The sequence below is a fragment of the Amblyomma mixtum genome, chromosome 6 (genome assembly GCF_055824585.1).
Source record: "Amblyomma mixtum isolate Tamu chromosome 6, ASM5582458v1, whole genome shotgun sequence".
Taxonomy (NCBI): Eukaryota; Metazoa; Arthropoda; class Arachnida; order Ixodida; family Ixodidae; genus Amblyomma; species Amblyomma mixtum.
The window spans coordinates 64,302,090-64,313,818 of record NC_143017.1 but is presented as its reverse complement, the minus strand read 5'-3'; the positions used below and the strand labels follow the sequence as shown (position 1 = coordinate 64,313,818).

The window sequence follows — 11,729 nt, the reverse complement described above, 5'->3', positions numbered from 1 at the left end:
GCGGTATTATGGCGACAGGGAGTGGCCGTTAGCCTCGGCATCACTAACAGTGACACTGACAGAATAACGATACGCACAAGTAGAAATGAAAAAATGTCCATGATTTTCACGTGGGAGAAATTTTTTTACCTCGTGTACGGCCGCACGTTCGTCGTTCATACAGACCACTGACCATTGATGACAATTGCATCGAACGCCATTACTTAGCTGTGACAACCTCCTTCACTTTGTCCGAGATAAAAAGCTGTTCTAGGCAGTTAGGTTTTCTAAGTCGCTCATGTGCTCTAAAGAAAATTTGGGCCAAGCGTTCGCAATGTGCTGCCAATCTAGCAGACTCAGGGGACCAGTCCAAAGGCTCTCGATATGTCACCAGCACATGGGCGGAGCCCAAAACATAGCACAGTCATAATCTCCGCGCTGATATTTGACGTGTATTTGCAAGGGCTGTGCCGAGATATGGTTGGGGGGAGAGGTGGGGATGTTCACAGAAAATGCTGCCCGAAATACCACCGAAATCAGAAGGTTTGACAGCCGTCGCCGTAGCTCAGCGGTAGAGCACCGGACTCGTAATTCGGAGGTCGTGGGTTCGGATCCCACTGGCGGCATGCGGTTGTTTTTTCTTCTGCTTTTCTAATCAATTACCTTTAAGCGATAACATATTCAGTAATATTCTAAATCGAACAGCACCAAATAAATAAATAAAATTAAAAAATCCCCTGTACCCCTAGGTTTCTGTGGCTGTTGGCTTCTCTCATATTTATAACGAGCCCCTCATTCCCCTTTTCTTGCCTGCTTAATTGCTTAACGAGGGCCTCGGTTCTGGCAGCCTTGATGCCTTAGGAAGCATAAGAGGGTTCTCACAAAACTTCCATCCTCGCCGTTCGATGACGTTCTACGTCACATCAGCGGTAACTCAGGACGTGCTACGTCCGCCGCTTAAGAACGTGGGTGGCGCTGGTGAACACTCCAATAATTAGGTTATTTGTAAACATAAATACCACCGAAAGCAGAAGGTTTGACAGCCGTCGCCGTAGCTCAGCGGTAGAGCACCGGACGGCGTAATTCGGAGGTCGTGGGTTCGGATCCAACCGGCGGCATGTGGTTGTTTTTTCTTCTGCTTTTCTAATCAATTACCTTTAAGCGATAACATATTCAGTAATATTCTAAATCGAACAACAGCACAAAATAACTAAAAAATAATGTGATGAAGAAGATGACCCGCAGCAGACCTCTGCGACTAGTCGAAGACGAGGAGGTCGAGGCAGAGTCAGCGGAGCAGCGTCTGGACGGCTGCTCACCTCTCCGCCCATACTGCGACATTTTGACCCCGCCGCACCCACTGAGGTGCACACTGACGCCAGCGGTGCCGGTCTCGGTGCTGTGCTCGCTCAACGCAAATTTTAACGGACTTTAACGAAGGCGGAGACCAACTACACATTCACGGAAAAAGAGTGTCTAGCCGTTGTCTGGGCACTACACAAATTTCGCCCTTACTTGTATGGCCAACCGTTCAGCGTCGTCACGGACCACCATGCGCTGTGTTGGTTATCATCACTCAAGGATCCCACAGGCCGCCTTGCTCGATGGGCTCTCCGGCTCCTCGAATTTGACATCCGTGTTGTCTACCGGTCTGGCCGGAAACATGTTGACGCGGATGCTTTGTCCCGATCTCCTATCCCGCCACCCAATCTCTCTTCGACGCCTTCATCATCCGAGGCTCTGTTGTCTTCTCTATGCTTCAGCGACATGATCTCTGAGCAACAAAAAGATCCCTGGATCACCTCTCTTCAGGCTTATTTGTCGCAACCTTCGCGGCATTCAGCGCCTCGAGCTCTCCGTCGCCAAGCGCCCCACTTTGCCGTTCGAGACCAACTGCTATATCGTCGCAACTACCTCCCCGACGGGCGAAAGTGGTTGCTTGTAATTCCACGCCATCTGCGATCTGAAGCCTGTGCATTCTATCACTCCAGCCCTCACTGCGCTCATGCCGGTGTATTCAAGACGTACGAATGACTTCGCCTCCGTTTCTACTGGCGAGGCATGTATTCCTACGTTCAGAAATACGTCCGCTCCTGTTACGAACGTCAACGCCGCAAATCTCCTCCCGGCCGTTCATCTTCTCCGCTGCAGCCAATACCATGTCCAAGCCGACCTTTTGACCGCGTGGGTATCGATTTGTACAGACCACTTCCTTATACCGCCCCTGGCAATCGTTGGATAATTGTGGCCGTCGATCACCTGACACGCTATGCAGAAACAGCAGCGTTGCCAACCGCTACTGCCGGTGATGTAGCCACTTTTATTCTGCGTCACCTGATCTTACGTCACGGCGCGCCCCGCGAGCTTTTGAGAGACCGGGGCCGCGTTTTCCTGTCCGAAGTTGTCGAAGCGCTCCTACGACAGTGCCGGACTCTACACCGTACCACCAGTGCCTACCACCCGCAAACTAACGGTCTCACTGAACGCTTCAACCGCACTCTTGGAGACATGATATCAATGTATATTGCGTCAGACCACTATAATTGGGACGACGTCCTCCCTTTCGTTACCTTCGCCTACAATACGGCCACCCAGACCACCACCGGATTCTCGCCGTTCTTTCTTCTCCATGGACGTGAGCCCTCTTCAACGATTGACACTATCCTCCCGTACAGCCCTGATCCCTCCGAATCTACTACCGCGTCGCAAGCAGCGAAGCATGCTGAAGACTGCAGGCGCCTTGCGCGATCGCTTACGTCGGAACACCAGTTCCGTCAACAATCTCGCAGCGAAAGCCTCCAGCCGGTCAACACCTTCCCACCTGGCTCTCTTGTTTGGCTGTGGGTTCCTCCCGCCGCTCCGCACCTGTCCCAAAAGCTGCTCGCAAAGTACCAAGGCCCTTACCGTGTAATTCAACAGACTTTTCCAGTGAACTATCTCGTCGAGCCTGTCCCACCTCCTGCCGACCTCCGCTGCCGTGGGCGTGAGACTGTTCACGTGCAGCGACTGAAGCCTTACTACGATCCGGCCATCTTGTCTGCCCCCTAAGTCGCCAGGATGGCTCCCTCTTTGCTCGAGGGGTGATTGTGATGAAGAAGATGACCCGCAGGAGACCTCTGCGACTAGTTGAAGACGAGGAGGTCGAGGCAGAGTCAGCGGAGCAGTGTCTGGACGGCTGCGCTCAGTGACCACGTTCACCAGGTCCTCCACATAAACCCCTTTGTTACAATAAAATTAAAAAAAATCCCCTGTGCCTCTAGGTTTCTGTGGCTCTTGGCTTCTCTCATATTTATAACGAGCCCCTCATTCCCCTTTCCATATATATATATATATATGTTAGTTAGTTATATTTATTTTAATGGCGCAAAAGCAACTGAGGCTAATATATATATATATATATATATATATATATATATATATATATATATATATATATATATATATATATATATATATATATATATATATATATATATATATATATATATATACGCACACGCACACGCACACACACACATGCCCTAGTGCCCTCATTCAGTTAAGTGACGTTCAATACTGGCGGCAGACAGATGACTAGTTACCGATGTCCAGAAAGCAGCAGGATTGAGCTAGATTTTAATAATTACTGATTTTGTTTTGCCATCTCCACTTTTTTTCTAACGAAGTCCTGGTTTGTTGGCACGTAGCTTTAATGCGACAGAATTTTCCTTCACAAAAAAAGCCGGCGTCCGTTTGTCTGGAGACGAGAAAGCATGCGGCACACCTGCCATGGGGAGAGATGTAACCTGGCCACTGGGCTGTGGGCAATCTACGCACCAAGCCAGGTGGGAATGAAAGTTATTCAAACAATTCAGTGGGTTTGGCACCTGCTCACCCTGGCACTGCGTATTAGTTTATTGGTTTACCCGCAAAAAACCCTAGGGACAACATGTGAAAACTTTGTCTGGAGGATCTCGGGACGAGCAACTTAGGTCTCACATGCCCCACCGGTAGCTTTGTTTGGAAGAGCCATCTGCCAGGGCATAGGCCGATCAATTAACCGTTGCACAACTGCACCTGTAGTGGTCTATGTGTTCCCCACTATCTATGCGTACATGAACGAGATAGAGTACTTGCGCGGTACGTTTCGTTAAGCGTCATACAGGACTTTAAAGACTTCTCTTGTTTTGGGTTTATTTAAAATCAGTTGGCATTTTTCCTTGACAACTCTTGTAACTATCTGTAAAACTTATGGTTTCAGACTTTTTATAGGAGGCCGAGGTTTTACCCCGTTCCAGAGAAAGCGCGGAAACATTTCAAGTTCCACCTACAGGGTATGACGCGATAGTACTAAAGGGTAAAAGCCCCTATGCACGGAATCGGTTATTCTCTTATTTTCGTACAGATCCCTGGGAGTCCTCATGCTACTCATGGCGTAGCGGCAGAGTGTTTAAATGATGCGCCACTGTCCCGGCAGGTGGAAGGTTCAAACAGAGCCCCTAATGGGGCATGTGAGACCCGTTCTTACTGGACAGCCTCTCGCGAACAATCACTAATCTGACTGCCGCCTGCCATTTCAGTCGCTTAGCGCACAATTCGATGGATGGGTTGCGATATGTCACAATGGGCAGGCTGGACTAATGTTACAAGGTCCCGTCACCTAGGAGGCAGGCGGACTACCTGCATCTTTTCTCATTTTTCGCTCACGCCGCCGCTGACGACAACGGGGACGGCGCCAGGTTTTCAGCTACAGGACCTTAACGCTTGCGACCCTTGGGTTGCGATCTAGATACGTTAGCTTAGACTACGCAGGCATGTTCGTACGCTTGCTTGAAGTGGGCCTTAATATGCATGCTGTGTTGTCTTTCACAAAAATTGGAAACATTGATCGTGTCTGCGTGCTCAAGAGGAGCTCTTCATTTAGATATTAACGGTATCGTATGATAACCTTAAAGCCTGACAATAAGTTTCCCGCAAATTTTTGCGTATTGAAATACAAAACGCAGGTTGTAACCTAATTTTGCTTACCACATACACCCACACTTATGATTAGGCATCGCAGGGTACTGAGATAAAAAACGCAGGTTGTAACCTAATTTGGCTTACCACATACACCCACACTTATGATTAGGCATCGCAGGGTACTGAGAGCAACATCGATGGCGGTGGATGCCATTGTATCTCCCAAAAATCAAGTTGCAGGAAAACTTCCGGCGTAACGTCATACCGACCTTTTCCTCTTTCTTCAGATTATGGCCCGAGCATTTCGTTTGTGGTGTGGGTAACACCTTTTACTACACGGACAGTTGTTAACCATAATGGCACAAAAGCAAGAGAGAACACCGAAATGAGGGGATGCCAGACAAGTCGCCTACTTTTTGTACCATTGCCATTAACAACACGGGTTAAATTGGAAACTTATGTTTAGTTTAATATCGCCAGAATTTTCTACAACATATTGTACCTCTCGTTTTTTTTTTTCTTTTGAGTAGGGTGGTGCTTGCATCGGCGCACTTGAATGCCGGCATAAGGCGCAATTTTACCTTAACGCCCCTTTTCACTTAGACGAGTCGCATTTAAGACTGCTGTGTGAGCAAATTTTTAGGGACGCTGCTGGTAATCTTAATTTACACAAAGGCAATTCGATCAAGTCTCTTTAGTTCGACGTAAACCGTTCGATTGGCCGAAATAGATTCGTTCTGACAATACCGTTCATATTTTCAGGTATGCTGCGAATCTCAGCATCATCGGATCGACATCAAACTATCGCCGCTGATTATATCATGTTACCCATCTGTCACCATGGAAAATGTTTCCGTTCTTTGGCAGCCAGTATCCACCCCTTTCTACAAGCCCATTCCTTTTTCCAGCATGGCTATTGAAACATCTCTGGTACTTCACCAGCTCCCATTGTTGCTTTGCAGCAGTCATGTCTTCTACGCACAGCTGAAGCCCGGAACGCCTGTCTTGCTGATGACGCTGCAGTAAAATCCACCGCCAATCATTACCATAAACAAGTCCGGCAGAGGTGCGAATACTCCTGTATTCGGACCCTGGGTGTAAGGCTTTATGGCGACAAGCCCAAAGTGAAATAAGTAAACTTCGCCTTTAACGGGAGCAGGGCAAACTGTTTATGCGCTTTTGGATTGAGCCTGAAATTCATCACACTGTACCTGTATATATTGGCAGTTCACGCATGACAAACTTTTAATAACTAGATGACAGAAATAAGTGCCACTCTCTTTGAGCTTCGAAGCGTTGCTTGAAGTTTTAATGAACAGCCACTGTGGAAGACAGCAGGGAAGCTTTTTCTTCCTTAGAGTCCAGAAAGGTACAGTGGAAATAAGGGGACATTTGATTAGTGAGGGAAATCAGTATATTTAATTATAGCTAGTTTTTCGAATAAACAAAGAAAATGTAAAAGTAAGATTCGGTGATTCTTGCAGGTTCCTTGCTACGCTGTCACGGAACCATATTCGCTTAACTGGGCGCTCAAAAGCGAAGGATAGTAAACCTGACGCTTTGATTAAAAGCTGTCCTCTAGCATCCTCACAACAAGGAAATGAAGTGCGTTTTCGTAAGAAAAAGTGAAAAAAGTTTAAATGTTCTTTAATTTTTCGTTGCCATGAATTCTTTAGCCTCTGAATTTCATTGTTTTATAATTTTGTCATTGCAATGAATTCTCTACCCTCTGGTTTTCATTCTTTTATTTTCCACAAAAATAAAAATGATGCAGCCTACCTCATGCGTTCTGTATTATAAATTTGAATAATATGTTGGCAACTATAACCACTTTAGATTGTTAATGTGCCTGAAAGAACAATATGCAGCCGTGTTTAAATACTAGCTTCAACAAGCGGAAATGTGTAACGCTGCAGGAATTGGAGTTTACAGGATAATGAAAAACGTGCGCTGCAGCTCGACCATTTGAGTTTAGGGATGAAACTGGTAGCAAAAATGGCGATATTCAGTATCAGTATAAGCAATAAAATCTGTAATACATTTAACCTTTGTGCCTTTGCCAGCGATTTTTCTTGGTTCCTTCACTCTGGAGACGAACTATTCTTTACGTGCTTAATGAAAACTTTAAATGATATTGATGAACGTCAGCACTAAGCCTTGCTTTAGAGGCAGTTTTTCATCGCATCGATTTTTCTTGTATTTCAGTTGGTTTCGCTACATAACGGAGACCGGTGCTGGGCATGCTAAGCACAATCGTAACTTTAAAAATTAGGAATTCACTCATACTTGCTTTTCCTTCGGCTAATGTAATGTTCTTTCTCTGAAAATTTAATATAACCCAGGCCAAATACGATTTCCTTCAAGGCATGGGTTTTGCAGAAGGGGTTTCCTTTGCACTGTTCTTCGCCTGCTTCTATCAATTTTTTGTCGTCTGTGCTTCAAGGACACCTTGGGAGGCCTTCTTTGACTTTGGTATTTATTTATTTAGTCTCTTACCTTCAGCGCACGATACGGGCCTTATTACAAGGGTAAGAAAAAGTAAATATTCATTGGAGGCGCACTGCAACAAAAAAAGCAACGCTGTCACAGGAAATATACATGCTCTCGTTTCTATACACAGCAGATTGTATTACATCGTTCCTTTTTTAAAGGAAAGACTTCAGCCACACGCGCAGCAAAGGGACTTTGCAATAACGCAGAGAATTCTTCCCTGGGTACGACAAATGTCAGGTAAGACATGCAAGATGAACGACAAGTATCAGTTAATGCTTATGACCTCGTTCGCGATTTTCTGAGACAGAGCATCATTTAAGCGCAAAAGGATGATGAAAATGAATGCTATACAGTACAGCGGCCAACACATTTCCGGAGGTCATGACTTTGGTCATCTTGCATTTGGAAAAAACCACTTCTCATGGCAACAAACGAACTATTATAATGTTGTGCATTCCACTCAACGCTGTCTCCCTCAGTTGGACACAAAACGGAACGTACTCAGCAGCTTCCGGAGTAATTCAAACAAGAAAAGGCGCTAAACAGGACATGCGCCATTTCCCGGTTTTGAATATTTTGTGCTCACCTCATCTAGCTTCGCAAGAGCTGAATAGCTAAACCCATAAACTCTAGGACACTCTGTATAGTCACCTAGTCACCTTGCGCAATTGCATTCCTGGTTTATTTTTGTGTGCTTGAAACTCTGCCGTACGACCATCCGCGGTGGCTGTGTGGCTTTAGCGTTCGGCAGCTGATGCCGTGGTGGTAGTTTCGATCGACAGCCGTATTTTCTGGAGACGAAATACCATAGCGTCTATGTGCAGTGCAATGTCAGCGAACATTAAAGAACCCCAGGTAAGCTAAATTTTCCGGTACACCCCCCCCCCCCTAACCACACACACACTACGGCGCCCTTCACAGCTCCTGTATTGTGTCACGACTGTAAACCTCAGCATTTCAAAATCTTTAACACGGCGTACGCTGGAAGGGTTTTCACTGGCTGGGGTGGTGGTGGTGAAAACATTTATTACGAATGAACAGGAGGTATGTTTGGATCAGCCCGTAAGGGACCGATCCTTACAAACACTAGGTGGAGGTCCCTAGTATGGGACCCCAGTGGCGGTTGCCGCCGCCCGGGCGCGCCCGACTAAGGCTTGTTGGGCCTGTAAGTCGTGGCAGCCGAGCAGGGTCGCCTCCCAGTCCTCCCGGGTTGGGTTGGGGATGGGGGGAATAGCGGGGTTGGAGGGGCAGGCCCACACCATGTGATAAGTGTCAGAAGACACTGCACTACAGTGTGGGCAGCTGCCGCTAAAGGAGGGGTCAAAATGTTTTAGCGCTGCCGGGCACAGCAATGTATTGGTGAGAAGGCGGAGAAGGAGCCGCTCATCCGCCTTCTTCAGGCCTTTACATGGGCTAGGTTAAAGGCGATGACAATTTTGATAATATGTTGTAATATCTTTGAATGTATAGACCGGATTAAAATCGGGTTCCTGATCGGATGGGGAGGAGAAAACAGCCCGGTGAGAGAGCGCGCGGGCGGCGGCGTCTGCTGCCTCGTTTCCTGCCAACCCCTGATGAGCAGGGGCCCATATGAGGTAACGGTGTCCGGGGTCCGTATCCCGTATGCAATTTTGGTATATTCGATAGGACAGGAAGGGAGTGCAGCCTTGTTCGACGTTCCGACAGGCCCCTCGCGAGTCGGTGACTATCTATTTTGAATTGGAATGTGAGGCCGCGAGAGCAATCGCGACCTCTTCTGCTTGTGTTGCACTGCGGGCTCTGAAAGTTAGGCCGTTAACTGTGTTGCTGTTGTGAACTACCGCGGCCGTGTACCATCCCCCGTGGTGAGGGCCGGAGGCGTCCACGTAGTATACACCTGTTTTGTTGCCATAATATCGGGCTAGCGCTTCCGCTCGTGCCAGGCGCCGACCATTATGGTCTTCATGTGACATGTTTGCTGGAAGAGGCCGCACGTGGAGGGCACGTCTCCACAGTTCCGGGATGCGAAACCTGTCTTCCATTGGAGGGGTGTGTTGGATATGGAGTCGAGCAAGAAGGCGGCGACCCGACTCCGTCAGCGACAAGCGCGTGTACTGGTTTGTAAGGTGCGCCTCCCGGAGCTCCCGGAAAGTAGTCACCATCCCAAGAGCCATAAGCCGGCTGTTTGAAGTAGTGATGGGGAGGTCAAGGGCACGTTTAACAATTTTGCGAAGGATGACCTCAAGGGCGTCCTCCTCTTGTTTCCGTAGGTGGAGATAAGGAGTCGAATAGAGAATTCGACTAGTTATGAAGGCGTTTGCCAGCCGCAAGGCATCCTTACTTCGTAACCCTCCGCGTTTGTTGGAAACCCGGCGGACCATGCGGCCCACCTGGTCCCCCACCTTACGGAGTTTGGCCAATGTAGTGTCTGGCCGCCTGTGTTTGTGGGTGTAGAGTCCGAGTAGCCGCATCTCATCACTTTCGCGTATGGGACCACTCTCAAGAGAGAGAGATGTTTTAGTTGTGCACTTCTGTGAGGGGCGGAGGTGCACAAATTCCGATTTTTGAGGGGAACATTGAAGACCGCAGCGGCGGGCGTAGCGGTCTACTATCGTCGCCGCTGTTTGCAGGCTGGTTTCAATGTCTCCTGTGCTGCCCTGCGTGGCCCACAGAGTGATGTCATCGGCGTACAGGGCGTGCTGCACACCGGCGACACCACCCAGCTGGGCCGGCAGGTGCATCATGGCCAGATTGAAGAGCAGCGGGGAAAGTGCCGCGCCTTGAGGGGTTCCCCGAGTGCCGAGTAGGTAAGGACCATGGTCTCTTACTTGAATTCGAATGTAGGATTGACGATCCATTAAAAATTGGCTTATGTATTGGAATGTGTTGAGGCCGCAGTCGGTGTGACTTAGGTTAGTGAGTATGATCTCATGTGTTACATTGACAAATGCCCCTTTAAGATCCAAGGCGAGTACTACCCGGTCATTATGGGGGCATTCGAGGGGGTCAAGGACTTCCCGATTGAGTTGCAGCAGGACATCCTGTGCGGATCTGTGTGGGCGGAATCCGAACATGGTGCTCGCAAAGACTTGTTTGTGTTCAAGATATGTAGATAACCGATCCCGCACCATCGTCTCCATTAGTTTGCCCACACATGAGGTGAGAGAGATGGGGCGGAGGTTATCTGTGTCAATTGGTTTGCAGCTTTAGGAATAAAAGTGACCAAAGCCGTTTTCCATTCGATTGGCAGGGGGGTGTCCCCGCGCCAAATCGCATTGACGTATTCCAGGAGGGACTGGTATGCCAAGTCGGGCAGGTTCGTCAAAAGCTTGACGGTGACCTTATCCCGTCCTGGCGCAGTGTCCCGTTTCATTTTGGCGAGAGCCGCCTGCAGATCATAGAGCTGGAAAGGTTGATCCAGCTCCGTGTTCTCTCTCCCTGCAGAAGAGTACGCAGATCCACGTGGGTCTTGGGCTGTACACAGATACTGGTCCCGAAGTTTCTGTGCCCGTTGAGTCGTGTTGCCAGGAAAAGGTGCAGTGCTCGCTGCAAATGTTTTTGTGTTTCGGTTCGTGTTTGGGTTGGGTCGATTAGGGCTCGAAAGAGACGCCACGTGTTTCGGCTGGACATTTGTCGCGCGGCCGTGTTGCATCTATCTACCCAGTTGGAGTCGGCGAGTTGGGCCGCGTACTCTGCCGCTTTCTGGGTAAGATCGGCAATTCGAGCTTTAAGCTTTCTATTGTGTTTCTGGCGTCGCCAACGGCGGACGAGTCTGCGACGGGTTTCCCAGAGGTGTAGAAGGTGGTTATCCATGTCCGTGACCGCCTCTGAGAGCTGGATGTGTGTTTCATGCGAGGAAAGGTGTGCCAGCAGCTGTTGGGACCATGCTGTGTAGCCTTGCGCGGAAATGGGTGTATTATCAAGTGAGTTAAAATTTTGCCTGAATTTCGTCCAATCTGGGATATGGGCTTGTGTTCTGGGACGCTTGAGGGGGCGTGTGCGTAGTGTAGTGTTAATGATGCAGTGGTCGCTACCGAGGGTCTCCTGGGTGTGGAGCCAGTCTGCGTGTCGTATGTTGCGAGTGAAGGTTAAGTCCGGACACGTATCCAGTGTCACGGAATTTCCTAGCCGGGTTGGGTGGACAGGGTCCGTGTTGAGGGTGAGGCCCAACGTGGAAGCAAGCTCCGCCAGCTTACGCCTGCGCGACTCCTCCTTGCGATAACCCCACTGCTGACTGGGAGCGTTAAAGTCGCCCACAATCAGCAGGGGATCGCGGCCCGCTACTCTTAGCGCGCGGCTAAAGAGGTCCGCAAAAGTCACTCGCTTTAGTTTGGGAG

The 11,729-nt window shown here is 48.8% G+C and overlaps 1 non-coding gene across 1 annotated transcript; it reads left to right on the top strand.

Annotated features, from left to right (window-relative positions):
* The first annotated feature begins 533 nt into the window (after positions 1-533).
* Positions 534-605, top strand: TRNAT-CGU (transfer RNA threonine (anticodon CGU)). Its single transcript has one exon. It is a non-coding gene; the product is annotated as a tRNA-Thr (tRNA).
* Positions 606-11,729: the final 11,124 nt, after the last annotated feature.